The sequence below is a fragment of the Mobula birostris genome, chromosome 4, assembly GCF_030028105.1.
Source record: "Mobula birostris isolate sMobBir1 chromosome 4, sMobBir1.hap1, whole genome shotgun sequence".
Taxonomy (NCBI): domain Eukaryota; kingdom Metazoa; phylum Chordata; class Chondrichthyes; order Myliobatiformes; family Myliobatidae; genus Mobula; species Mobula birostris.
The window spans coordinates 83533325-83561284 of record NC_092373.1 but is presented as its reverse complement, the minus strand read 5'-3'; the positions used below and the strand labels follow the sequence as shown (position 1 = coordinate 83561284).

Sequence of the window (27960 nt, the reverse complement as noted above, 5' to 3'; positions counted from 1 at the left end):
ACTTCCACGTTCACCCCATTTTAAATCTCATCCTACTCACCAATCGAATTGACAGCGAAGTAATGTCATGCCACTGGAGTTGGATTCGAACCCATAACATTATGACTAACAGGTGAGAGTACACTACTGAGCCAAAACATGCAGCAAATCGTAATGCTTTCTTTTCATCCATAAGATGCAATGGGTAATTTTGTTAAAAAGCACGGTGGAATTGCGATAATCAGGAAACTATTTTATGAAGATTGGCCTGCTAAGATAAACTAGAAGGTGCATTTTCAATCATTGAAATATTTTTAAAAATGCATATAAGAATTGAAAATACTGGAGTCACTCAGTGGGCCAGGCACCATCTATGCAAATAGAAACAATTAACATTTCAGATTGAAAATGCTTCACTTTTCCACTGACGCCACTTGAACCAGTGTTTCTGGCATTTGCAGGGTCCTGACCAAAAATGCCAGCTGTCTATTTCCCTTTATAGACGCTGCCTGACTTGCTGAGTAAATCATCCTTTTGTGCCTAGCTCCAGATTCCATCATCTGCAACCTCTTTTTTCGAACTATATTTCAAATACACTAAATGATCTTTACTATTTAATACATTCCCAAATATAATGGGATCTTTTTGGACATACCCCTTACATTCCATTTATTGTAACCTTGTGTGTAAATTCTTCCTGATTTAAAAGGTCAATACAGTAACTCATAAACAAATGTTATTGGGTCTGTTCATTTCTTGTCCTTGGCCTGACACTGCCATCAGCTCAGCATCTTGTGTTTCATACATCGGATTATTTCTATGCTTAGTACTAATCCTGATCAGATATTTATCCAGCTTTTCAAAGTCTGTGATTCAGCAGACCAATTAATTGCTTTTCTTTCCAGACACATTTATGGCAGAAGCCTCATAATTCTGAAAGGAACAAACTTTGTTGTGGAGCTTGATGTCTGTTAATTTTTACACACCATCCTTCTAATTCTTTGGTCTTGATCCCCATTTTAAATACTTTGCAATTACAACATCTATTTGTAGATTTAGATCAGGTCTGCAACACAATACCATCTCATTTGGTGTAGATGCTCCAAAAAAGGCTCCTTTTCCCACATCTTCTTCTATCCCATTGGAATAATGTCTGATCATTTCTTCTTCCTTATTTATCTGGTGTTCACTTAAACACACCTAAGCTAGTCACCACAGCTTGAGATAGTAACTGCTGTCTACTGTCTGATCTCAGGGGAAAGAAGTTCCTATTACTAGTTTGTGGAGACACAAGAGATTGCAGATGCAAAAAAAAGCAGACTGCTGGAGAAACTCAGCAGGCAGGGAGCATTCGTAGAGAAAAATGGGTAGTCAATATTTCAAGTCTAGTCCCTGCATCAGTACTCAGGAATACACAGAATTTCGGTGAGACCCTCTCTCACTACTCCCACTCTGTGGTTTCTACACGTTTCCTACTCTTTGATCTCATTCTTACTAAGATTCACTGCTACAACCACATGTCTTTCCTCAGTACTTGTCTTTGCTGAAATGTTGTCCCATGTGGCACCTAGTTCAGTCCCAGCCAGGATCTGAGGTATGTGCAGTCAATTTACCACTCTTCTTCCACCAGTCCTCCCTCCACTCTCCCTCTTGGGTGTTGGTACCTTCTGGACCTTTCTCTCTGCTATAGCTCCAGGCCTCACTTTCCCAAATAAGACACTGACCACATTTCTTTCTAACTATTTGTCCTTGAAAGCTCATCCTGTGTTCTCGGTTCTCAGTGGTGCAAACGCTCAGCAGTTCTGACTGTGGCTGGCCTTAATAATGAAGATGTCACATGTCATTAGTGGTGGACCAGTCGATTCTCAGAAAGAGAGCTTCACACAGGTCGGAGAGAAGAGTTTAAAAAAGAGCATTTTGCGGGGCTCGATGCATTGGCGGCGGACCAATCAATTCGCCATTCATTAGCAGGAGCATATAAAAGTAAAGCAGGGTCAAAGTGGAGCGGCCATTGTGTGAGGGGACCAGTGTAGGAGTGGGAACTTGAGGTTTTGGCTCGGGAGGTTTCGGCAAGGAGGCACAGGTAAGTAGCAGGTAAGGCTTTTGTAGTGATTGAATAAAGTCACTAAATTACAGCTAACTAAATAAAGCAGGGATGATGCAGGATCAGGTGATGTGCTGTAGCTGCATGATGTGGGAGCTGGTGGACCCAAATGTTGTTCCTGGTGACCACATCTGCAGCAAGTGTTGACTGCTCAAAAGGAACTCAGGCTCAAAGTTGATGACCTGGAATCTGAGCTTCAAACACTGCGGCACATCAGAGAGGGGGAGAGTTACCTGGATTCTCTGTTTCAGGAGGTAGTCACACCCATTAGTTTAACTGCCTTAAATTGGGTCCATGGTCAGGGACAAGAGGGTGTGACTGCGAGTGAGGCGGGTAGTGGGATCCAAGAGACAGTGCTGGAGAGCCTCAGCCCTTGAGCTTGTCCAACAGGTCTGAGATTCTTGCTCCCTGTATGGATGAGAGTGGGGGCTGTAGGAAGGATGAGCAACCTAAATGTGACACCGTAGTTCAGGGAGCCATTCGGGGGGGAGGTGGGGAAGAAGAGAAATGTAGTGGTAATTGAGGATAGTATAGTCAGGGGAACAGACAGAGTTCTCTGTCGCGAGGATAGAGCATCCCAAAGGCTGTGTTGCTGCTGCCTGGTGCCCAGGTTTGAGACATCTTATCTGACCTGCAGAGGAATTTGCAGTGGGAGGGGCAAGATCCAGTTGCTGTGGTCTATGTGGGTACCAATGACATAGGCAGAATAAGGAAAGAGGTTCTGCTGAGGGAATTTGAGCAGCTAGGGACTGAATTAAAAAACAGAACCAAAAAGGTGGTAATCTCTGAATTACTACCTGGGCCACATGCAAATTGGCACTACCCTATGGTCAAGAAGGTTAGAAAGTTAAATGTGTGGCTCAAGGATGGGTGTGGGAGAAGTGGGTTTGAATTCATGGGAAATTGGTGCCAATATTGGGGAAGGAGGGAGTTGTCCCAATGGGACGGGCTCCACCTGAACCTTGATGGGACCTGGATCCTAGCGAATTGCATAACTTGGGCTGTGGATAGGGTTTTAAACCAAATAGTAAGGGAGTGGGTGTGTTCAACAGATTGGGGAACTATGGATAAAGTAAAAAAGAAAGGTGTGGATAAAGATAAGAAAAAACAAAAGATAAAAAAGAGAGAAGTTAGAGTCGAGTGAAGAAAAGTCGAAGTGCAAAAGAGGAAAGGATTACAAGATTTTAAAAGCACAATGAATGTAAAAGCACTTTATCTGAATGCCCGTAGTATTTGAAATAAGGTCAGTGAACCTGTGGCACAAATCAATACAAAGGGGTATGATTTGGTGGCCGTTACAGAAATGTGGTTGCAGAGTGGAGAGGATTGGGAATTAAATATCCACAGATATCAGGTAATATGGAAGGATAGGCAGGAAGTTAAAGGAGGTGAGAGACAATATAAGATCTAAAGAGCAGAATGTTGAATCCATCTGGGTAGAGATTAGGAATAGTAAAGGGAAAAAAATCATTGGTGGGAGTTGTCTGTTGGCCACCAAATAATAACATTACAGTGGCACAGGCAATAAACAGAAATATCTGAGGCATGTAAGAATGGAACAGCAGTTATTGTGGGGGACTTGTAACTTTCACATAGATTGGGTGAATCAAGTTGGTCGAGGCAGTCTTGAGGAGAACTTCATAGAATGCATCCATGATGGCTTTCTAGAACAGCATGTTACTGAACCTACAAGGGAATGTGCTATCTTAGATCTGGTTCCATGCAATGAGACGGGTAAAATTAGTAATCTTGTAGCTAGGGATCCTCTTGGCAGGAGTGATACAGTTTGACTGAGTTTCTCATACAAATGGAGGGTGCAGTAGTTTAACTGGAAACTAATGTATTATGCCTAAACAATGGCGACTACAATGGGATGAGGGAGGATTTGGTTAGTGTAGACTGGCAACACAGGCTATATGGTGGGACGGTTGAGGAACAGTGGAAGACTTTCAAAGAGATTTTTCACGGTGCTCAACAGAAGTATATTCCAGTTAAAAGCAAGGACACTAAGGGTGGGAAGAGCCAGTCTTGGATAACTAAGGAAATAAAAGAAGGCATCAAACTAAAAGCTTGTGCGTACAAAGCCGCCAAGAGTAGTGGGAACTGGAGGATTGGGAAAACTAAAAAGCAACAAAGAATCACTAAGTGAGCAATAAAGAAAGGAAAGCTCAATTAAGAAAATAAACTATCACAAAATATAAAAATGTATAGTAAAAGTTTTTATAATTATATTAAGTAGTAAAGAGTGGCTAAAATGAATGTAGGTCCCTTGGAGGATGAGAAGGGGAAATTGATATTGGGTAATGAGGAAATGGCAAAAGCTTTAAGTGACTAATTCTTGTTGGTTTTTACAGTGTCTTCACATCTAACATGCCAAAGAGAGATGTTATGGATGTGATGGGAGGTGAAGACCTCAATACAACAGCTATCATTAAAGAGATAATGCTGAGCAAACCTGTGGACCGAAAGATAGTTAAGTTGCCTGGTCCTGATGGAATGCATCCAGGGTACTGAAAGAAATGGCAGAAGTTATAGTTGAGGTTTTGGTGATAATTTACCAAAATTCTCTGGACTTCGGGCAGGTCCCGGCAGATTGGAAGATGGTGAATGTCACACCACTGTTCAAAAAAGGGTATAGGCAAAAGACAAGTAACTATAGGCCAGTTAGTTTAACATCTGTAGTTGGGAAAATGCTTGAAGCTATCATTAAAGAAGAAATAGTGAGGAATCTGGACAGAAATAGATCTATCAGGGAGACACAGTATGGATTCAGCAAAGGTAGGCCGTTTGACAAATTTACTGGAGTTCTTTCAGGATGTAATGAGTGCAGTGAATAGAGGGGAACAGATGGACGTTATTTACTTGGATTTCCAGAAGGCGTTCGATAAAAGTCTTATCCATAAGATAAGGATGCATAGAGTTAAGGGTGATTTATTAGCATGGATAAGGATTGGTTAACCAACAGAAAGCAGAGAGTTGAGATACATGGGTGTTACTTTGGTTGGCAATCAGTGGTGAGCAGTGTGGCGCAGAGGTTGGTGCTGGGCCCGCAACTGTTCACGATATACATTAACGATCTGGAAGAGGGGACGGAGTAGTGTACCTAAGTTTGCTGATGATACTAATTGAGTGTTAAAGCAAATTGTACAGAAGATATGGAGAGTCTGCAGAGGGATATAGGTAGGTTAAGTGAGTGGGCCAGGGTCTGGCAGATGGAATACAATGTTGGTAAATGTGAGGTCATCGACGTTGGAAGGAAAAATGAAAGAGCAGACTATTTAAATGGTAAAAAAATAGCAGCATGCTGCTGTGCAGAAGGTCTTGGGAGTGCTTGTGCATGAATCAAAAGCTTGGTTTGCAGGTGCAGCAAGTTATCAAGATGGCAAATGGGATGTTGTGTTTCATTGCTCGAGAGGGACTGAATTTAAGAGCAGGGAAGTTATGTTGCAACTGTACAGGGTACTGGTGAGGCTGCACCTGGAGTACCGCATGCAGTTCAGGTCTCCTTACTTGAGGAAGGATATACTGGCTTTGGAGGCGGTGCAGTGGAGGTTCACCAGGTTGATTCCAGAAATGAGGGGGTTAGACTATGAGGAGAGATTGAGTCACCTGGGACTGTACTTGCTGGAATTCAGAAGAATGATGGGAGATCTTATAGAAACATAAAATTATGAAAGGGATAGATAAGATAGAGGCAGGAAAGTTGTTTCCACTGGTAGGTGAAACTAGAACTAGAGGACATAGCCTCAAGATTCAGGGGGATAGATATAGGACAGAGATGAGGAGCAACTGCTTTTCCCAGAGGGTGGTGAATCTGTGGAATTCTCTGCCCAATGAAGCAGTGGAGGCACTTCAGTAAATATATTTAAGATAAGGTTGGATAGATTTTTACACAGTAGGGGAATTAAGGGTTATGGGGAAAAGGCAGGTAGTTGGAGATGGGTCCAAGGCTAGATCAGCCATGATCTTATTGAATGGCTGAGCAGGCTCAATGGGCCAGATGGCCGACTCCTGCTCCTATTTCTTATGATTGTCAGCACTATCATCTTTAGGTTTTCTGTTAGGCATCTTCTTTCTGATGCTTGTGGAGCTGCTTCTTTTCCCTTGGTATTTCCAACTATGCCATCAGGTTTACTGGTAACTGGTTCCTAGATCCACAGACACAAGAGATTGGCAGATTCTTCAGCAACAGCCTGGTTAGACCACACTTGGAATATTGTGTTAAGTTCTAGTCGCCTCAGTCTAAGGAGAATGTGGAAGCTTTAGAGAGGGTGCAGAGGAGATTTACCAGGATGCTACCTGGACCAGAGGGCATGTCTTATGAAGGTAGGTTGAGCAAGCTAGGGGTTTTCTCGTTGGAAGAAAGGATGGCCTGATAGAGGTGTACAAGGTGATAAGAGCATAGATAGAGTGGTTAGCCAAAGATTTTTTCCCAGGGTGGAAATGGCTAATGCAAGGGGGCATAATTTTAAGGTAATTGAAGGAAAGTAGGGGGAGGGGATGTCAGAGGTAGGTTCTTTACACAGTGAGTGCTGGCTGAGTAGAATGCCTTGCCAGGGATGTTGGTAGAGGCAGATACATTTGGGACAGTTAAGAAACTCTTAGATAGCTACACAAGTGATAGAAAACTGGAGAGTTAAGTAGGAGGGAAGGGTTAGATTGATCTTAGATGTCAGCATAACATCGTGGGCCAAAGGGCCTGTGCTGTGCTGTATGTTTAACACACACAAAATGCTGGAGGAACTTAACACAGCATGCAGCATCTCTGGAGGAAAATAGTTGATGGTTTCATCTGAGACTCTTTATCAGGACCTAGATCCCCTGGTTATTGTCATCAACCATTTCTGGTGTTTTCTGGTCGAGAGGCTGTGAGTCTCTTCACAGGATTTGATTATGGTGGCCATCAGGGGAGCCAAACATTATTGACTCTCTGTTTAGCTCTGGTCAGGCCTGCTGTACCTGAGGCCATATCCGAGAAGCATTAGTTTCCCATGGCCTTTGAGGCTTTAGTGCTGACATTCAGTGGTGGCATTTTTGTTGCCATTGACGATTAGGGCCCAGTCTGTTAGAGGTAACAGAGTGGATTCATTTACGCTTGTCACACAGGCACCTTTCACTTGCAAGACAGCAGAATCTAAGAGGTGCCTGTACCTATATCAGGGGAATCCATTTGAAGTCCAGTGTTCAGGAGTTTTCTCTACATCTACACTACTAAACTCTATCATAATTTTTAAGTTCTCTGTTATCAAGAGGGTCAGTTTATTTAATCTTTGCTGGTTGAAATATTCTCTCAGCACCTCTACAGCTGGTTGATGTCTTCTCCCTATTGTGCCAGTATCTCTGCCTTAAGTCATCAACGCAGGAGCAGGTCTAAAGGGGATTATCCTGAGACAGCCAGCACTGATACGAAGGGACCTTTTTCATTTATCACTTCAATAATTATTGACAGTTTGTTGTTTCAGGAAGTTTGTCTGATTGGACACCAGCTGAGCCACGAGCAGTAATATTTTGTTTAACACTCACTTACCAAAGGGTAGACAGATGTCTTGGGTCGGCTGCAAGGGTTTAAAACCATGTGTAAGGTGCCACATCCTCATCTGCACTCTCTCTGAGTCACAGGCCAGTGACAGTAGTTAACGTTCAATCCAGCTTTTCTGAGTCAAACTTCTCAATAAAACCTGAGACAGGAGACTTGGTGACCAATATTTCCTAGTGCCAATGCACACTCCAGACAATGGAAGCACGTGTCTTGTTTCATAAAAGTGTTTCAGCTTCTTGTCCTGAAGACAAGTTTTTTATTGGGCTGGATGGAGTAAGAAGTGAAACATTTTAAAGTGATTTAAATAAGCATGTGGGTAGAGGAAGGGTCAGAGGCCTACTGTCCAAATATCAGCAGATGGGATCAGCTTACACTGCAACATGGTCAACAAGCCAAACCCTTTCCATGCTGTCTAACCCTGTATGAGAACTGCTCCTTTAGGAAGATGGCAAATTGGTGTAAAAACAGCAAGGAATGAACATCTGTAGACCTTTGTAAAGCAGTATATGGAGAATCTGCTGTTCCTCACTCCAATGGCTGTCAAGTCATACGGCACGAGATCAGGTTCTTGGACCCACCCTATCTGTGCTGATAGCCAGCAATTAATCCTATTTTATTCTCCCCAAATTCTCTTCAACTCGCCAAACATTCACCTGCACATTTGTAGCAATGGACACCGGCCGGTTTACCTGTCGCCCACATAGCGTTGGCACATGGGAGGAAACTGGAGCACTTGGAGGAAACACACACAGTCACAGCGACAATGTATGAACTCCATACGGACAAGACCAGGGGGTTAGAACTGAATCTATCTTGGAGCCGTGAGGCGAGAACTGAATCTCTGTGCCACCCATTTTTAATCTCCCACCAGCCAGTTAATGCTGATGGCTGCTTCATAGCAATCATTGCAACAGGGTCAAGCCAATGTTCAAAGTAAAATCTATTATTAGAGTACCTACACGTCACCGCATACATCCTGAAATTCTTTTTCCTGCGGGCATACTCAGCAAATCTATAGAACGGTAACTGTTAACAGGATCAATGAAAGAGCAAGAGCATAGAAGTCAACAAGCTGTGCAAATATAAACAAATAGCAATAAATAACGAGAACATGAAATAACAAGATAAAGAGTCCTTAAAGTGAGATCTTTGGTTGTGGGAACATCTCAATAGATGAGTGTGGTTATCCTCTTATGTTCAAGAGCCTGACGGTTGAGGGGTAGTAACTGTTCTTGAACCTGGTGGTGCGAGTCCTGAGGCTGTTGTATCTTCTACCTGATGGCAGCAGTGAGAAAAAGAGCATGGCCTGTGTGGTGAAGATCTTTGTTGATGAATGCTGCTTTTCTACGACAGCATTTCATGTAGATAACACCATGACATAGGAGCAGAATTGGGCCATCCAGCCCGTTGAGTCTGCTCTGCCATTCCATCATTCCCACTTCATCTCATACACCCACCTTCTTGCCATATCCTTTGATGCCCTGACCAATCATAAAGTGATCAACTTCCACCTTAAATATACCCACGGGCTTGGCCTCCACCGCAGTCCGTGGCAGGAGAATTTTTTTTAGCCCGAGAGTAGTGACTCTAAATTCCTCCTTATCTCTGTTCTAAAGGGTTCCCACCCCCTACATTCTTCTAAATTCCAGTGAGTACTGACCCAAAGTTGCCATATGCTCCTCATACGTTAACCCCTTCATTCCCAGAATCATCTTCATGAACCTCTCCAATGTCAACACATCCTTTCTAAGATATGGGGCCCAAAACAGTTGACAATACTCCACAAGCAGACATCCCACCCTGCAAAAACTCATTTCGGGGAGGTAGCACCCCCGCCCCCCGCAACCCCATATCTCTCCACCCCCCCCCCCCCCCCAGTCGACCTCCAAGGGTGTATGTAATACTTTGTTTAGTGATTTTGTCTAATCTGTAAACCGAGTTGGGCATATGCAGAAAATGTGACATTAAACTATGTACTTGTATTTTATTATATTACCATGTTTATTCTATTACAACTTTAAGCAAGTCTACAGGGAGTTTGGCCTCATCACGTAGGACATCAATAGAGTAGCTCCTTAGCAGCTAGCCAGCTAGTTTAAATAACGTTAGCTATGCTAATGAATGAATGACACCTGTTAAGCTCACCTCAACGTGTCTTTTACATTTTAACCCACCATGGGCAATAAAAAAGTCACTGTTGCAAACAGTGCAATGAGCAACACTGTCATTATTTTTGAGGTCGACTGTAAAGCCGGCCCACAGTGAAAACTGATAGGTCTACTTAGCATGAAGAGAGACCAATCAGGATGCTCGCTGTCCCTCTCCCTCTCAAAAAAATCGATGTCTGGGATATGGTATATAATTTCCAGGCGTCAGGGAGCAGCTATCAATATGCGGGAGACTCCTGGAACTTCTGGGAGAGGTGGGATGTTTGCACAAGTGTGGCCTGACTAGTGTCTTATAAAGACAGCATTATTTCTCTGCTTTTATACTCTTTTCCCCTTGAAATAAATGCCAACATTGATGTGCTCAATGGTTGGTAGTGCTTTACCCGTGATGTACTGGGCCGAATCCACTACCTTTTATAGGATTTCCCATACCAGGCCATAATGCAGCCGGGCAATACACTTTCCACCACACACCAATGAAAGTTTGTCAAGGTCTTTGATGTCATGCTAAATCTCCGCAGACTCAAAGGTTTCAAAGGTACATTTAATGTCAAGGAAATGTATACAATATACATCCTGAAATTATTTTTCTTCTGAGGAAGTAGAGGCACTGTCATGCTTTCTTTGTAATTACATTTATATGAAGGGTCCAGGACAGGTCCTCTGAGATAGTAACACACAGGAATTTGAAGTTATTGACCCTCTCCTGTTCTGATGAGGACCGGCTCATGGACCTCTGGGTTCCCTCTCCTAGTCTACAATCAGTTCTTTGGTCTTGCTGACATTGAGTGAGAGTTGTTACGACACCACTCAGCCAAATGTTTAATCTACATACAGGATCGTGTCATGTGTAAAAGGTCTGCTAATATTCATTCCTTGCTGTTTTTACACTAAATTTCCAGATTCCTAAGGGAGCAGTACTCCCATACGGGGTCAGATAGCTTGGAAGTGGTGTGGCTGAACTTGTCCACGTTGACAGTGTTGCAGTGTGAGCTAGTTCCATCGACACATATTTAGACAGGAGGCGTCTGGCCCCTCTTCTACCCATGTACTAATTTAAATCACTTTTAAATGTTGCTGATCTGCCTGCCTCAATCACCATTTCTGGCAGCTCATTCCAAATACACGCCAGCCTTTGCATGAATGTGCTGTCCCTTTTAAATCTCTTGCTTCTGAAATTAAACCTATGCCTTCTTGTTTTTAGTACCCTCTCACCCTGCCCTGTGCTATGCCCCTCATAATCGTAGATACCTTAATCAGGTCACCTCTCACTATTCTACGTTCCAGGGAATAAATTCCTAGTGTGAGCAACTTCTCTCTGTATTTCAGGTCCCCTTGTACAGGCAACATTCTGGCAAATATTTCCTGTGCTCTTTCCAGTTTAATAACATATTTCCCATAACAGGGTGGCCAAAACTGAACACAATTCACTACCATTCACTGTACAAGTCCTAGCCGGCTTTGATCTCTCAAAGTGCAATACCTCATACTTACCTGGATCGAAAGCCGTTTGCCAATTCTCATGCCCCACATAGCAGCTGAACAAGGTTCCTCTGTAATTTTTCACGGCCAGCTACTCTATCGACAACACCATCTCTTGATACGGCTCTGCAAACTTACTAATTATGCCTTGTACATTCATATCCAAAGCCCTTATGTAAATGACAAACAATAAATCCCGCAGCTGCCTGTAAGGAGTTTGTACGTTCTTCCCGTGACCACTGGGTGCCCCAGTTTTCTCCCACTTTCCAAAGGTGTACTGGCTGGTAGCTTAATTGGTCATTGTAAATTGTTCTGTTATTAGGTCCAGATTAAATCGGGGGATTGCTGGGTGGCGTGGCTTGAAGGGCTGGAGGATTTATTCCGTGCTGTATCTCAATAAATAAATAAACAAAGGAACCAGCGCTGGTCTTTGTGGATCAACAGGAGATATGGGCCTCCAGTCTGAGAAACAATTCTTGACCATCACTAGACCATCTGCTTCCTACCACTGAATCAATTTTGAATCTAATCAGCTATCTTCCCCGGATCCCATGCAATCTAACCTTCCAGATGGGGCTGCCATAAGGTACCTTGACAAAGGCCTTGCCAGTTTCCATACAGACATCGACTGCCCTACTCTCACCTACCTGCTTAAGAACTCAGAGAGATTTGTCAGATGACTTCCCACACAGAAAGCCAAGTGAAAGCGATAGTTCTTCTAAAAACAATTTAAAATATTGGTAAGTTAACACTGTACTAACATAATGAGCAAGCATTAGGCTACACCCAGAGTCTGATTTTCCACTTGATAAGATCATGGCTGATTTATTTCAATTCCATCTTGTTTATAGAGCAAAAGTGTGTATTGGTTTCTTTTCCTAAACATTTAGCAGTGTCCACAATTATTAGGTAAAGAGTTCAAAAAAACCTCTGGATGTCAAAATAAAGTTTGAACTGAGTTCTACAATGAAGACTAGTAGATGGCTTTTTCAAGAGAATGAAACTCAGCAGCCACTACATCGAGCCCTTTCACACGCTCATATATGTGAATGCTATCACTTTTCATGCTTCTAAACTCCGAAGAATATTAGCTCATTCCTCTTATCTTCTCTCAAAGGACAAATCAATTATTTCTGAAATCAATCTAGGAAGCAGTTGGGCAGAAGGTACCAACGGTTATGTACCACCAGACTGAAGACTGCTTCTAACCCACTGATATCGGATTCTTTAACAGACCTCTCACAGAATCAAAGGTGAGCTCTTGATCTCCCAGTGGACCTCGTCGTGGTCCTTTCACCTTATCTGTCTACCTGCTCTGTACTTTCTCTGTGACTGTAACATTATATTCTGCATTCTGTTTTCTGTATTACTACCTCAATGTACGTAAGTACAGAATGATCTGCGTAAATGACATGCAAATAAATGTTTCTTACTGTATCTCCGCTATGCCTTTGCCCACTTAACATGCCTTCTTTCTTTCATGCACCGGCATCTTCCTTATTGCTCACCTTTCAACAAACCTTATATAGTCAATAAACTTGAGTTCATCTGCCATCTCCTTGCCATCTCCAAGCTAGTTCCATCTAACCCTTACCCCTTCCTTATCTCTTTCCACGTCTCCTTTCTTACCTATCAGATTCCAGCCTCATCCATCTCCATATCACCTTGCAGATTTTATCTATACCTCCACCCTTCTCCCTTCACCTGCCTCCTTTCTTTTCCTCCCTATCACCCACTAGCTGCTGTCTCCTCACACCACTCCTCCCCTCCTCTCCCCTCCATGTGCCCGTCATCTCCCTTCTCATCCAAATCCATGTAACACCTGCTAGTTCCTGCCTCGACCGTCCATACAGGCTTTCCTCCGCTCTGCACTTCCAGTCCTAATGCAGTGTCTTGCCCCAGAACACCGACCCTGCTTTTGCCTTCACAGATGCTGCTGAGTTCCTCCAGCAGATTACTTAGTGCCCCAGATCCCAGCATCTGCAGCCACCTGTACCTCCAATTTGAAACAGTCCCTTAAACAAGGCAGCATTATGATCTTTTGCATGGTGTCCTTTGGAGTGCCTTTAGAGTACTTCATCTTTTAAATCAACAGACTGCAATGAGTAACGAGAGAGGCAGCAACCCCACCACCAGGATTATTCTCAACACGGGTACTCAGTTCTCTGCTCGACTCCCTGTACAATCATGACTACATGGTCAGATTCTGCTTTAAATTTGTAGATGATATCACTGTAGAGGGCCATATTTCAAATAATGATCAGTCAAAGTACAGGAAGGAGATGGAGAGCTTAGTGACATGGTGTAATGACAACAACCTTTCCTTCAATGTCAACAGACCAAAAGAGCTGATCATTGACTTCAGGAACAGGCGGCGGGGGGCGGTGTGGGTGGGTGGGTGCACATGCTCCTGTCTACATCAACAATGTTGCAGTTGAGAGGGCTGAAAGCTTCAGGTTCCTGGGGAATGAGAATCACCAACAGCCTGTCCTGGGCCAACCACACAGATGCCACAGCCAACAAGGCTCACTGACGCCTCACCAGGAGGCTAAAGGAACTTGGTATGTCCCCATGACACCTACGGATATTTATGGATGCACCATATTGCATAATGGCTTGTAATTGCAAGATGCCGCTGAGCTGCAACCTCTGTTGAGTTGCAGCTCAGGTTTAGTAGTTTGTTAATTGCTTACTTGTTCAATTTTTCATTTTTTTAGGTTCGTAAGGAGGATTTTGGGGACAGAGAGGGAAGTTAGGGGTCAGGTTAGGTTTTGGTAACTGAGAAGTGATCAGGCTGGAGCCGAAGTCTCCACTCTGCATTCTAAGACCAGTGTCGCGGATGTGGGACTTTCGAGGACGGATGTTGCATATGAATGAGGGCCCTCCAGGGCAGTGAGTTCTGGAGTCGGAGTCCTGGTCTGGCAGGGGAAACAAGTTCTGATCACCCCCAGGGTTCACGACTCAGTGGGCTTGGAGTTCACTGCCTAGTGTTCGGTGATCGGCATGCCCAAGTGTTGTGGGACGAGAATAAATCAGAAATCCATAAGTCAGGGCCCGTTGGCTGGAGCTGAGCCTGAATCCCCGTGAGTCCGCTGGGGAGGTCGAAGCTCGAAGTCTGCGGGCCTGAGTCTATGTCCATTAGAAACCAGAGGCCTCTCCTGGAGGATCGTGTATGTAGGTGGGAGGGAGGAATGGGGCTTGTTTTTCTGTTGTTATTTGTTGCTTGTTGTGTTCTGTGTTGTTCTGCTGAGTATTGTGGGCATGCAATGTTGGCACCGGAATGTGTGGCCACACTTACCGGCTGCCTCCGGCATACTCTTGTGTGTCTTGATGTATACATATACAAATTATCTTGAATCTTTAATATTGGTATGGGAACTGCTTTGCCCATGATCAAAAGGAACTGCAGAGCGTTGTGAACACAGCTCAGCACATCACAGACACCAGCCTCCCCTCCATGGACTCTGTCTAATCTTTTCGCTGCTTCAGTAAAACAGCCAGCACAATCAAAGGCCCCACCATCCCAGATATTCTTCCTTCTCCCCTTTCCTATCAGGCAGAAGATACAAAATCCTGAAAGCACGTACCACCAGGCTCAAGGACCACTTCTACCCTGCTGTTATAGGTCCAGTGAATGATTCCTTACTCGAACTAAGTGGACTCTTTACCTCACAATCTACTGATTATAATCTTATTGTCTACCTGCACTGCACTTTATCTTTAGCTATTACTTTTTATTCTGCATTCTGTTATTGTTTTAGACCATAAGACATAGGAGCATAATTAGGCCATCTGGCCCATCGCGTCTGCTCCGCCATTCAGTCATGGGTGATCCTTCTTTTTCTCCTCCTCAACCCCAGTTCCCGGCCTTCTCCCCGTAACCTTTGATGCCATGTCCAGTCAAGAACCTATCAATCTTTGCCTTAAATATCAATGACCGGGACTCCACAGCTGCATGTGGCAACAAATTCCACAAATTCACCACCCTTTGGCTAAAGAAAAGTCTCAGCATCTCTGTTTTGAAAGGGAGCCTCCTCTAAACTGACACTGTGCCCTCTTGTCCTAGACTCGTCCATCGTGGAAAACATCCTTTCCACAACTACTCTGTCTAGGCCTTTCAACATTTGAAAGGTTTCAATGAGGTCCCCCCTCATCCTTCTGAATTCCAGCGAGTACAGACCCAGAGCCATCAAATGTTCCTCGTATGATAACCCTTTCATTCCTGGAATCATCCTTGTGAATCTCTTCTGGACCCTCTCCAATGCCAGCACATCTTTTCTAACATGAGAGGCCCAAAACTGTTCACAATACTCAAGGTGAGGCCTCACCAGTGTTGTGTTCTTTATACGTACCGTGGGTTACTAAGAACAAACCATATTCTGGAAGAATTAAAACTAGAACTTTTATTTACAACAGCAAACAGCAACCACATTTTCACCATACAGTTTCTAGATTATTCTGTCATTTCTGCCATGCTCTGAACTCTGTCCAATCACATTCTTACATGTGACACGTGATATCACCACATCTTCCTTTCCTTAAAAAGAAAAACAATTAGCAACATTAATCAAAACAAATGCATGGTTTAACATGTCTCTATCAGTCTCTCTGAGGGTTTACGAACACGAGTAGACCTTCTAAGTGGTTCACACAGTTCTTGTGTTTCATTGTTATTCTCATGTTTCGTCTGGTCTGCATCAGTTAACTGAAACTTTAAAGTTTGCTCTTTCTTGAGGTCTTTGAGAAGAAATTGCAATTCATTCATTAACTGTGTAATCTCTTTTTTATGTTGAGACTTCATCATTTCAGTTCCTTCACTTGTGCTTTCACTTCTTTAGTTGGATCCTGATTCTTGTCACTGTTTGGCTTCAGATCTGTATTGTACTGTACCGACAAGTTTGGCCTCTGTCCGCTGTATTCTGACTCTGTATCACTGTTCAGGACTAATACTCTTTTCACCAAATTCAGTCTCTCACAGGCAAATAAACCCAGTATTGACTGTACATGTTTCGGCACTAACACAAATGAAAGCGTGTGGTCAATATTTTTGTATATACCCAATCACTTTTATATTTGTCTGATGTAACTTTGGTCTTGGCTTTAATGCATCAAACTCAGATTATGCAAGAACATTTACTTGTGCTCCAGTATCCAATTTACAAACGTTTGTAAACAATAATATTTTGGTTCACTTGCAATGGCATAGTGCAGTCATTCTTACTTTGTCTGTTTTCAAGGTTCATTCGCGTTCATTTTCAAGCACTGCATTTACGTGTTTTATTTCCTTTCTACTTCTGCAACATCATGAAAAATGATTACTCTTACCACAGGTGTTGCACATTTTCCAATACGCTGGACTCTTTTTTTAGATGATGTTGCCGCCCACAGTGATCACAAAGTTCTTTTCTTTCAGATGACATCTTGCTCTTTAATGGTTTCATTGTTGCTGCATTATTTTTTCTAGCATGTTCGCGCTTTATAGCGTCTATGTAGCCGTTCTCGATCAAAAGCTCTTTAGCCTGCAACATCACGGTCTCAGAAGCTTTACAGAGTGCCACAGCTTTTTCCAAATTCAACTCTTGTTCTAACGGTCTTTCTCTCAGACCATTATCCAGAATGCCACAAACAATTCTGTCTTTAATGAGAAAGTCTGTAAGCCCTGCAAAACTTGCATTTTTTTACTGTGGTTTCTCAACTCCATAACAAATTGATCAGTCGTTTGACCAGGTCTCTGCCGACATTTGAAAGAATTGTAGTGCTCATATGTTGCATTACACTTCGGTATACAAAGTGTGTCAAATTTATCGATTATCGCTTTTAGATTCAAATTATCTCCATTTTCAAAAGTAAAATGGTTATATACCTCAATTCAGTCATCCCCTATTACATGGAGTAGGATTGCTGCTTTTATTTTTTCCATTTTACTTCCTGCTCTGATCGCCGATAAATAAATTTCAAAACGCTGTTTAAATCTTTTCCAGTTTTCAGCTACATTTCCAGTCAGCTGAAGCGTTGATGGGGATTGCAAAACTTCCATTTTTAAAGCTGTTAGCAAACAACGAAAAAGTTCGCACTCTTTTTTTCCTTCGATTATCTTCGATTCTCCTGTGTCTGTATTGTTCTTCCAGGCCGACTTCTGACACCATGTTGTGTTCTTTATAAGTACGTGGGTTACTAAGAACAAACTATATTCTGGAAGAACTAAAACTAGAACTTTTATCTACGACAGCAAATAGCAACCACATTTTCACCATACAGTTTCTAGATCATTCTTTCATTTCTGCGCATGCTCCGAACTCTGTTCAATCAAGTTCTTACAGGTGACATGCGATATCACCACAACCAGTGCCTTATAAAGCCTCAGTATCACATCCATACTCTAGTATTTGAGACCTTTTGAAATGAATGCTAACATGGCACTTGCCTTCCTCACCACTGACTCAATCTGCAAGTTAACCTTCAGGGTGTTCTGCACAAGGCCCTTTGCATCTCAGAGTTTTGGATTTTCTCCCCATTTAGAAAATAGTCCACACATTTATTTTTACTACCAAAGTGCATGACCATGCTTTTTCCAACATTGTATTTCATTTGCCACTTTCTTGCCCATTCTCCTAATCTGTCTAAATCCTTTTGCATCCTACCTGTTTCCTCAACACTACCTGCCCCTTCACCAATCTTCGTATCATCTGCAAACTTGGCAACAAAGCCGTCTATTCCATCATCTACATCATCGATATACAGCAGAAAAATAAGTGGTCCCAACACTGATCCCTGCTTGTACTTTGTACTACCTCAAAGCACTGATGTATTGAATTGATCTGTATGAACAGAATGCAAGACAAGCGTTTCACTGTATCTTGTTACATATGACAATACTAAACCAATTCTAATTCCAGTCCTGTCCTACCTGTCACATCTCCAAAACATGAAGCTCATTCAGGGCAACATTTCTTTTGTGGCATGATTTGGCTTAACCATGTTAAGCTTTTCCAACTGTCCTGTTAGCAGTCCTAATAATGGACTCCAGCATTTATCTGACAGCTGCCCCTGAAGATAACTGATTGGTTTACTCCCCTGTTTTTCTTGAATAAAGTTATTACGTTTATGGAAAAGTGCATTGGAGCTGCTGTCTTACAGCTCAGTGGCCCAGGCAGACCTAGGTAGTGACTTCAGGCACTGTCTGTGCAGAGTTTGGATGTTCTCTGCATGGTCACATGGATTTACAGCCATTTCCTCCTACATCCCAGTAGATTAACCAGTGACTGTGAACATCACCACCTGCTTCCTTTCACTGAATCAATTCAGCATTCACACCATTTTTTCCTTGAATTTATAAGCTTCCTTTGTAGAAGCCTCTTGCTTAGGACCTTATTAAAGTGTTCAAATCTACAGCACAGCACAGCCATTTTCTGCTGTACATCAGTTAACCCTTACCTCAAAGAATTCAGTCAAATCAGTTAATGGCAAAAAAAAGGTTCAAAGAAGAATGATGGAGGTGTGTGAGGCGATAAATGACAGGGGTGAGGAGTATGGGATGAATGGGACCGCTGTCCCGGAGGGGGGTGGTGGAGGGAACCATGCACTTAATGGACCACCTCCTGTATCATTATGCCTAAGATAGATCTCTAGAAGCACTCTACATTCGAGGGAATTGTCATAGGGTATGGGGAGAGACCAGGAATATGGTTTTGAGATAGAAGATCATCCATAATCTTTTTTCAAGGCTGAGTATTCTCAAAGGGCTGAAAGACCTACTACTGTTTTCTTTAGATCTATTTTGCGACATCGAACCAATGTCAGCTTCTAGAACGTCAGCCATCAAGTCTGGTATTTACTTGAATGTGTTGTCTTGGTTTATTTGTTCTTTTTAACTTTACTTATATCATCTACTTTTCGTTACACAAATTGATTAGCCTCTTCATTTTCCTGTCTTTGTAGAGTGCTTTCTGTGTACTCTACTGTGTTAAATGTTTCAGCCGTACTTCAACATCATCTCCTGTCAGGCACTCATAACTTAATTACTCTCTCCCTTTCTACGTCATTGTAATTTTTCCCAGTTTATCACCAATCACAGTATCTATACAGCATAGAAATATATCCCTTTGTATATGATAAACTGAGCTTAAGGTCATTGGGGCATGGGCCTGATTATCGAAGATGTCTGCTCATCTTCAGAATGTCCACCTCAGAAATCAGAATCAGGATTAATATCACTGTCCTGCATGATCTGAAATGTGTTGTTTTGCAGCAGCTGTGTGGTGCAAATGCATAAAATTCCTGTACATTGCAAAATAAACCATGCAAATAAAGGAAATACATGTCTTATTAAATCCACTCCAAACACACCCTGACCAATCTATCAGGCATTTCTGCTGACAAGTTATTTGACGATCAGTTATGCGGAGGCTGTTGTAAGCAGACAAAATATGTTTTCACTCTGAGAAGCATTGGCTAATCAAGGACAGCTAGCAAAGATTCAGAGTAAATCGTATTTCTCCAACTTGACTGAACTCTTTGACCTGCTAGAAAAGTTTGAAGGAGATACTGTGGTAACCATTTGTTCTGTGTTAAGGATTTGAACAATTCATCAAGGTGTTAAGACTATAACCTCAAGGAAAATGTGGTGTAAAAGCAGAAATGATTCAGTAACAGGAAGCAGGTGTTGGTGTTTAGATATATATTTTAAGGAAGTGTTTTGGGGTAGTGTACCACAAGGGTGGGGCTTGGAGTCACTATTCAGTTTTGTGCCACCTCTTAACTTTATAATGCAGCAAATACCTGTAGGTGGCAGCATTATAAAGTTTACAAACATTGCAAAACTTAACGATGTAACTTACCTTTATAAGCTTCAAGATGAGAGGTAGAGTGGTGTAGTGGGCAGAAACATGAACCTAAATGTGAAGAGTGAATTGATGGACGTGTGGAAAGTCATGTAAAAATCTTTAGCTGAACAGAAAGGTCTTGGGGTTCACATCCAGAAATCAGAAGGTGGAAAAAAAGTTTATAAGGTGTTAAAGCAACACACATCAAAGTTGCTGGTGAACGCAGCAGGCCAGACAGCAGCTCTAGGAAGAGGTACAGTCGACGTTTCAGGCCGAGACCCTTCGTCAGGACTAACTGAAGGAAGAGTTAGTAAGAGATTTGAAAGTGGGAGGGGGAGGGGGAGGGGGAGATCCAAAATGACAGGAGAAGACAGGAGGGGGAGGGATGGAGCCAAGAGCTGGACAGGTGATTGGCAAAAGGGGATATGAGAGGATCATGGGACAGGAGGCCCAGGGAGAACGACGGGGGTGGGGGACCCAGAGGATGGGCAAGGGGTATAGTCAGAGGGACAGAGGGAGAAAAAGGAGATTGAGAGAAAGAATGTGTGTATAAAAATGAGTAACAGATGGGGTACGAGGGGGAGGTGGGGCATTAGCGGAAGTTAGAGAAGTCGATGTTCATGCCATCAGGTTGGAGGCTACCCAGACAGAATATAAGGTGTTGTTCCTCCAACCTGAGTGTGGCTTCATCTTTACAGTAGAGGAGGCCGTGGATAGACATGTCAGAATGGGAATGGGATGTGGAATTATAATGTGTGGCCACTGGGAGATCCTGCTTTCTCTGGCGGACAGAGCGTAGGTGTTCAACAAAGCGGTCTCCCAGTCTGCGTCAGGTCTCGCCAGTCTGCGTCAGGTCTCGCCAATATATAGGAGGCCACATCGGGAGCACCGGATGCAGTATATCACCCCAGCCGACTCACAGGTGAAGTGTTGCCTCACCTGGAAGGACTGTCTGGGGCCCTGAATGGTGGTAAGGGAGGAAGTGTAAGGGCATGTGTAGCACTTGTTCCGTTTACAAGGAAAAGTGCCAGGAGGGAGATCAGTGGGGAGGGATGGGTCGGACGAATGGACAAGGGAGTCGCGTAGGGAGCGATCCCTGCGGAAAGCAGAGGGGGGGGAGGGAAAGATGTGCTTAGTGGTGGGATCTCGTTGGAGGTGGCGGAAGTTACGGAGAATTATATGTTGGACCCGGAGGCTGGTGGGGTGGTAGGTGAGGACCAGGGGTGCCCTATTCCTAGTGGGGTGGCGGGAGGATGGAGTGAGAGCAGATGTGCATGAAATGGGGGAGATGTGTTTGAGAGCAGAGTTGATGGTGGAGGAAGGGAAGCCCCTTTCTTCAAAAAAGGAGGACATCTCCCTCGTCGCGGAATGAAAAGCCTCATCCTGAGAGCAGATGCGGCGGAGACGGAGGAACTGCGAGAAGGGGATGGCATTTTTGCAAGAGACAGGGTGAGAAGAGGAATAGTCCAGATAGCTGTGAGAGTCAGTAGGCTTATAGTAGACATCAGTAGATAAACTGCCTCCAGAGATAGAGACAGAAAGATCTAGAAAGGGGAGGGATGTGTCGGAAATGGGTTGTTGCTTGAATTTCCAGCATCTGCAGAATTCCTGTTGTTATAAGGTGTTAATATAGAATCTTGGTTAATTGTAATTCCAAAGATAGAACAGAATATAGAAGAAAAGTGTTTATGTTAGAGCACAAATGGAAGACGGCAGCATATTCGACAGCAAATTCTGGAAATCTAAAAAGATTGTAAAATACTCTATATCCCCCAAGAGGACCACAACCTTGTGAGTTAGAGGCTTGCATGCCTCAATGACCTGGAGAGCTATGTTGCCTAAAGTTGAGGCTTTATGCTTCGGCCCTTGGTAAAGTTACCCATGCAAAGCAGGTCAAAGCGTAGAGGGCAGACTAAGAGTGGCCCAGCGGTCCTCCAGATTTGCTGGTTCAGCTTAGGGCTAATAGCTCTATTGTTATGGAAACACCAATGAAGAATCTTCCTATATCTGAATGCGATGGTATTCCTGAGCCTCCTTCTGGGACTTGCACGACCTACTGTAGTGAAAACTGAGAGGAAGCTACTGACACAATGAAGGAAGCCCTGAACACCACCAGGGATGAAGGATCTTCATTGCTGCCCTAAACACCAGTGGTGTAATGGGCAGTTTCTCTCTTTCTCAGAGTGAAATATCCTGAAGGTGCCTTAGGTCATTAGACAAAACATAGTAGCAATCTACAAAGAGTGGAGGATCGGTTCTCAATGGACAAATAATAAGAGACGGGTTTCTAAACTTTAGTTTAAAATCATCTGTAAAAGATCAAGCTGGGAAATGAAGTCAAACTTTTTCATGGTGCTTCCAGATTAGAAACCTCTATCTGAAAAGGCAGTAGAGCTAATTCTAAAAAAATCCTGCAGGATTCCTGACAATAAGCACAAATGCGGGATCAAGCATGACTTCTCTTTGAAAGATCTAGCACTAGCATTATGAGTCAACTGGCCTTTCTCTAAGTCATATGTTTTTAAGTTTCTCAGAGGAAGGTCCTATAAAAAATTAGTGACTCACATTAAACCACAAACATGAGAAAATCTGCAGATGCTGGAATCCAAAGCAACACACACAAAATGCTGGAGGAACTCAGCAGTTCAAGCAGCATCTATGGTAAAGAGTAAACAGTTGACGTTTCAGGCTGAGACCCTGTTTAATCTATTCCATAGATGCTGCCTGGACTGCTGAGTTCCTCCAGTATTTTGTGTGTGTCACATTAAACCACTATTTGTTTACAGGTGTTTGGATTTCACGTCATTCTGTTTGAATTCTAATTCTTACTTCCCTAGAGTTAACATTCCAATGGGAACATTTGTGAGAACAAAAGGGGAAGGTGGCACATTGGGACTTACTGAAGTCTTTTAGCTCTGAAATGGATCTGATAAATACCTAGTCTCCAAGCTTTGGATCTTCCAAACTGAACACTCCATTAAGATGTTCCTTAAAACTGATTTTTTTTTAAACAATTTGGTTATCATTATTAATATTACTATCATTTTTTTGCAAGCAAGTGAAGGCATTATAGAGTATTTTACAATGCTAAAGATGCTATATAAATCCAGATCCAGCACTTTTGATAAGGTTTTAAAAACATCTTTCCAAAAATTCTCCAACTTTATGCAAGACCAAAACATGTGAGTTAAGATAGCCACCTAAGTATTACCTCTATCACGAATAGGATTAATACTGGGAAAAATATGGGCTAATTTATCCTTTGACATATGTGCCCGATGCACTACCCTGAACTGTATCAAGGAATGATGGGCACAAATAGATGAAGTATTTACCAGATGAAGAATTTTACTCCATTGATTATCTGAAAGTAACTCTTGAAATTCCAATTCCCAGGCAGCTTTAATTTTATCATTAGATATCATTCATAAATTCAATAACCATTTATAAATTGTAGCTATTAATCCTTTTTGGTTTAACCTGGAAGACGGTATCTATTATATTAGATGGATAAGCGGAGGGATAATTTGGAAGCAAAGTACATTAAAAATTCCTAATTTGTAAATATCTAAAAAAGTGTACATTGGATAAATCAAACTTATCTGCTAGCTGAGTAAAAGTCATCAAACAATCCTCTATAAACAAATCGGAAAAAGTTATTACTCCTTTGGTTTTCCAAATTTAAAAAGCCTGATCTAAAATTGATGGTTTAAAAAAATAATTACGATATATTTTACTAGAAAGGACAAAATTATTTAATTCAAAAATCTGTGCAACTGAAACCAAATTCTTAATGTATGTTTAATAATAGGATTAAGGCTTTGTCTACCAATCTTAGAGAGCAGAAAAGGAAGAGGAGCTCCCAGTAAAGAGGCCAAGGAATACCCTTTCACCAAGTTTTTCTCCAAATCCACCCATAAAGGACAGTCTGAATAATGAATCCAACAGGTAATATATCGAATATTAATTAGTCAGTAGTACAGTCTAAGATTTGGCAAAGCCATACCACCGTCCTTCTTTAATTTCTGCAATAAAGGTTTACTCAATATAGGATTTTTATTTGTTCCAAATATAGGATAAAATTTTAGAGTCTACTCTGTCAAAAAACCATTTAGGAACAAATAAAGGAACTGCTTGAAATATATATATATATAAGAATTTCGGTAGAACTATCATTTTAATAGCATTAATTCGACCAATTAATGATAGCATCCTAGGAGACCATTTAGAAATTATTTGTTGGGTGTAATCAATTAATGGGAGAAAATCATATTTGTACAGATCTTTAAAATTCTTTGTAACTTTAATGCCAGGATAAGTAAATTGATTTTTAGCAATACTAAAAGGTAATTGCTCATACTGATCCAAATGATTATTAATGGGAAATAACTCACTTTTGTATAAATTTTACTTATATCCAGAAAAGCTACTAAATTCAGAGAATATGGATAACATGGAAAGAATAGATTTACCTGCTGGGTACCTCTGTATAATATAAAATAGGGATATTTTTGATTTTAAAACCTTATCAAAAGTGCTGGATCTGGATTTACAACTGAACTTATTTACAGCTATTTTTAGGATTATTCCATCATTATTTTTGGGATATACTCCTACTTCCACTCAGCAGATGATAGCCTTTTCAATCTTATTGGCTAGGAAAGCCATTTTATTTAAATGGAAGGACCCTAACCCTCCTACCACCTTTTATTGGCTTTCCTGTATCATGTCCTGTTTAAGTCTAGAGAAAATAAGAAGTTAGACATTGGATACATCCTTTAAATTTGAAGAAATCTGATGACCTTTTATTCAATATTTTCATATGATCTGAATTTTGTACTGATTCTCTTCCAGCTATCTTTTCAGAACCTTGGATTTGATCAGAGTCTCTCTTCGCTTGGTTTGTCTCTCAGGATGGACTGCCCTGTCCTTTTTTTTCTATTTAGAATAGTGTTTTTTTTTTCCTTTTTTTTAATATAATAGTCCTTCCTTTCTTCATAAATTGATAAGAGGAGAATGAATTACATTCTTTTTTTCTGTATTGTACATTCTATATCAAATTTATACTTTGTAGATCAACGCCATGTGTGATTCTGATATTGTTTATTTTACCTTCTGTACGTACTGTTATTGACATATATACTAGAGATATTCTCCTCCTGTTTGTATACACACTTTAAAAAAAATCCATAAAAGGATTGAAAAAAGAAAAGAAAGATGCTATATAAATGAAAGCTTTTGTTAGCAGTGACGGTGCTCAGCTAAAATGTGGTCATCTAGAGGGAAACTTATGACCAAGTCTGGAAATTTTGTTCTGATTTTTAACTTGACCTGATTTCCCAAAAGCGTCTAAACATTTGTATCCAGAACATAAAATCAGCTCACTATTATCCTGTGCAATACACATAAAATATATTTTATCTTTACTATAATTCATATTAATTAAACTTTACATGTCACTGATCAAGCAGAAATATAAGACATTAAGGAACTTGACAGGAACATTAAAATACTAGAGCCAAATTATCTGTGGTCTCACATATGGCAATATTTACTTTACTGAAGCAACCAGCTTAAAATTGACCAGGTAACATCATTCGAATCTGAAACAGCTACATATTGTGGCTATCACACTTTCATCAACAGATAGCCTTGTGGGTGACTTATATTAGTTTCGTACACAGTTCCAGTTGTAATTATTTCTCTACACATTGTACATTCTGTCCACGTAGGTATCTTTGGACCCTCAGAAATTGTGGATCAGGATGTCATTTACCAACAAGTTGACATTTATCAGCCTATTTCTTGTTCCAGCACCTCTTGAACTGTGTCCTTTCACATTACAGACATACAAAAAGGAGGTCCAAATCAACTCAGGCTCTCAAATCATTGCAACATTTTTTACTGTACATTCTTTGATAACTTCCAGTCTTGTATTGTTCAAAGAAATGGGGAGAAAAAATTCAACTGGCAAGCAACTAACAAAAACACACTGTACCAATTGGACTTCAGAGATGGTGGAACACTGCAATAAAATCCATTTGGAACAAGGAGCACAGATGCAACTACCTTAGGTCACTGACAAAATCTCTGCACCTTATGACTGAAAGAATCATACATTTTAGTCTACATTCAGACTTCAGGAAGGGAAAGTCAGGAGAACACACACGAGTCCTCACTGAGGGGTCAGTGGTGTACAAGGTGAGCAGCTTCAACTTCCTGGTGTCAATATCTTGGAGGATCTATCCTGGGCCCGAAACATTGATGCAGTCATGAGAAAGGCAAGCCAATAGCTCCACTTCAGAGTTTTGGTATGCTATCAAAGACTCTTGTGAATCTCTATAGATGTACAGAGGAGAGCATTCTGACAGGTCAAGTCACAATATGGTACAGAGCCTTCAATGCGCTGGATCTCAAGATCAAAATTAGCCTTTGCAAGACACCTAGACAGAGCACCTCCCACCATCATTAATGTAGGGATTGGTTCCGCTAGGCTGGGGACCCATGGTTCATGGTCACCATTGTCCATGCCATCTGGCAAAACCAAGAACATGGTTTATTCATCACTGGTCATACAAATCTGTCATAGTCTGGAGCTGAACCAGCTAGTCCAATAATGAGTGAAAATTACCAGGGTATAGAACTCCAGCTTACCACAGGACGGGAGCCTCAGCAGCTCTCCAAAGAACACACCCTCGTTGATTCACTGTGACAACTTTTGGAAGTACACACACACACATTGCATTGTCATTCCGCTATTGTTGCGCTGAGTGTATGCACTACAATGTCTTCCCCTGGGATATTCTCATAATAGGTTTGGCTTTATGGCCTTTCCCGCCATACACGGTGGAATATTCCGTGGCATTAGATGTGGAAATATTGTTTACATAATGTAATTAAGATAGATATTGTTTAAATCGTAATATGATCATAACTACGTTGTGGGGTGCATCATATTCTAATTCCTTTGTAGATTTAAGTTAACCTTGTGGGTGATTAGTGCCGGGATGTCCTGGTGCCTAAAAAACGGGCCAGATCACTCTGAGTAAAAGGGGGAGGGGGGAAGAGGGCGAGGGAGATGTTGGGAGTTCACAGTGGACATAGTATGACACTATAATGTGTTTTCTGGTAGATACCGTTTTGTAAATATTGGCAGTTTTCACTAATTTTTGACGCACTGAATAAACACTCTTGCATGAAAGTGCTAAGCGTCCCCAGCCTTTTTTTGTTGTCAAAACCCACGTATCGTAACGGAAGGACGCATAACCCAGGAGTATTTTGTATAGATATGTGTGTTCTTAATCTGCGTGTGGTTATTTCAGGAGGAAAGAACCCCAGAATCTGCATGCCACTGGGTATGTGGGATGGGAGGATTGCTGGAAAGGTCAATGATTATTGTACATCCTTAACTGGACTTGAAAAGGAATTGGTGAGTCACCTTCTCAAATTTCCACGGTGCTTCTGGTGAAGGAGCCCCAGCTGTGCTGTTGGGTCACTGTGGTCTCCCACAGTATTAATGCACCTGACATTGGGGCTGCACAGGCAAACAACTGGAATATACAGTCTGTAAAGTTTTAGAGAAAGCTAAGACCTGCGATTTCCAGATTTGCATTCTTCCTGCTCTTCTCCCAACAATGTCACAGTACAGGATACAGAAAGAATTTTAATCCATCAGGTTACTGTGTAGTTACAACGGCCACTCACCCACATGAACGTTATCAGGAGGCCTGCTTGCTCAATGCAAAGCGCTGAGTAGCGGGGAACAGAAAGCACTGTTTTACTGAAGAGAAAGGCAACCTTCACTTCCTGCCTGGCTTTCACAGCAGGGAACTGGATTGGGCCAAAAAGAGAAATGTTTTTGTTTTA

The 27960-nt window shown here is 41.9% G+C and overlaps 1 long non-coding RNA gene across 2 annotated transcripts; it reads left to right on the top strand.

Annotated features, from left to right (window-relative positions):
- Positions 1-6: 6 nt before the first annotated feature.
- Positions 7-27277, top strand: LOC140196441 (uncharacterized). 2 transcript variants are annotated; one of them, XR_011885710.1, is made up of 3 exons: positions 7-112; positions 12390-12525; positions 25941-27277. It is a non-coding gene; the product is annotated as an uncharacterized lncRNA (long non-coding RNA). The 2 variants fall into 2 exon arrangements; XR_011885711.1 differs by lacking the exon at positions 25941-27277 and adding an exon at positions 24949-25207.
- Positions 27278-27960: the final 683 nt, after the last annotated feature.